Source organism: Alexandromys fortis, unplaced genomic scaffold (assembly GCF_014885135.2).
Source record: "Alexandromys fortis isolate MF-2015 unplaced genomic scaffold, M_Fortis_MF-2015_v1.1 scaffold_231, whole genome shotgun sequence".
NCBI lineage: Eukaryota > Metazoa > Chordata > Mammalia > Rodentia > Cricetidae > Alexandromys > Alexandromys fortis.
Window position 1 is genome coordinate 514,454 of NW_026068613.1, and position 2,126 is coordinate 516,579.

A 2,126-nucleotide genomic window follows, 5' to 3' on the forward strand; every position below is an offset into this window, starting at 1 on the left:
ATATACATACATATACAGGGACTTCTGGCCTAATTACTGCTAAAGTCCAGTCTCAAGGAGATAAGGTTTTGATACCCGACACCCTCCTCTGAGTTCTGCAAGCGTATAGGCACACTTGACTGCACACATACTACACTATATGCACACACATGCACAGTTTTTAGATGGTAGAACAATTAACCTCTGCTTCTGATCGCTCACAATATCTTCTGGGTTTGAACTGTGTTCTCACTATCTATTAAAAGCACAAAGGAAGCCGGGTGGCGCACGCCTTTAATCCCAGCACTTGGGAGGCAGAGACAGGCGGATCTCTGTGAGTTCGAGGCCAGCCTGGTCTACAAAAGCTAGTGGTGGGACAGGCACCAAAGCCACAGAGAAACCCTGTCTCAAAAAACCAAAAAAAATAAAAAATTAAAAAAAAAAATAAAAGCACAAAGGGCTGGGCGGTGGTGGTGCAAGCCTTTCTACAGAGTGGGTTCTAGGACAGCCCAGGCCACACAGAGAAACCCTGTATGGGAAAATGGGAAAGAAAGAAAGAAAGAAAGAAAGAAAGAAAGAAAGAAAGAAAGAAAGAAAGAAAGAAAGAGAAAATGTGAAAATGTCCCATATATTTGCCTACTGGCTGATCTGATGGAAGTATTTTCTCAGTTGACATTCCCACCACCGCCCAGCTGCTAAGCACTATTTTAAGTGGCACACACTACTCATTTAATTTTCTTTACGAGGTCATAAGTGCACGTTTGCACTCAAAATGTGGAGGCCAGAGAATCATGAGTTTGAGCCTGAGCTAATAGTGACACCCAGTCTCCAGAGCAACAAAAATTTCTACTCAAATCTTTTTTTATTTTTATTTTTTTTTTAAGACAAGTTTTCTCTGTTTAACAGCCCTAGCTGTCCTGGAACTAGTGCCTTAGACCAGGCTGGCTTTGCCTGCTTCAGCCTTCCCAAGTGCTAGGATTAAAGGCATGTACCACCACCACCTGGCCCCAAATCCTTTTTTTTTTCCAGTCCCAAATTTTAAGATGTAAGAATTATATGGCTGGATGGTGGTGGTGTATGCCTTTAATCTCAGCACATGGGAGACAGAGGCAGGTGAATTCAAGGCTACAAGAGCTAGTTCCGGGATAGGCTCCAAAGCTACAGAGAAACCCTATCTGGGAAAAAAAAAAAAAGGAATAAAGAAAAAAGAAACTCTCCAAAAAACAAACAGAACAAACTGACAATAACACCGAAAATAAAAGTAAGAATTATAGTGATTTTCTTTTTGTAGATGAGGAAAGGTTAAATGATTAAACTGGCAAACCACAGGTCAGATTGGGGTTTTTTTTCCCCTTTAATCTAAAATATATTTACTGGGATGGCTTCCCTGTCAATCTTGACTTAGATCCTTGTAGCTATGCTTCCTCCAGAGGGAACGCCCATCTGTAAGCTTAGTCTTTTCTCCTGGAGTCTGCTGAGGCCAGCAGAGCAGCCAGAACAGAAGACTCCTGTCTGTGCTTTCGTGTGCCTAAAGACCATGGACATTTGCTGGAATCCCACGTAGTTCGCGTCCTTCAAGCAGGAATGGGCTCTGCAGCAGGCCCTGTTTCTTGTGTTTCCTCTTCTCTTCTGGAGAGGAATGAACCAAGTCCTTTATGAGAAGTGTGCTTTCCTGGAGTCAGGAATTTAAACTCGCTCTGGCTGGAGTATCTGTCTTTTTAAAACATTTTGTTTTCCACTCCCTAAAATCCCAGCATTGGTAGGAAAGGGAACTAAATCACATTCAAATGAATTGGACTGTGTGGCTTTCCCAGCATCTCAGAATCCTGCAGTCTATGAGGTGTTAGTCCCTGGAAGGCCTTACCAGTATGGAGCACACCATCTTGCTTTGGTGTCAGGGAATGAGACAAACCTGGACTTTGGAGTCAGATCGGAATTTAAATTCTAGACATTTCCTTGTGTGGAGATAATTTCAGCCTTCCCCCTCTCACCCCCCCCCCCAGGGTCTTACCATGTTGGCTTGGTACTTAGTGTGTAGGCTGTGGTGGTCTCAAACTCCTGTCTCAGCTCCTGAGTTCTGTGATTACAAGTGTGTATAACACTGGGACCTTTTGGTTCTCTTCTTATAGTGCAAAGACTTCAGAGCT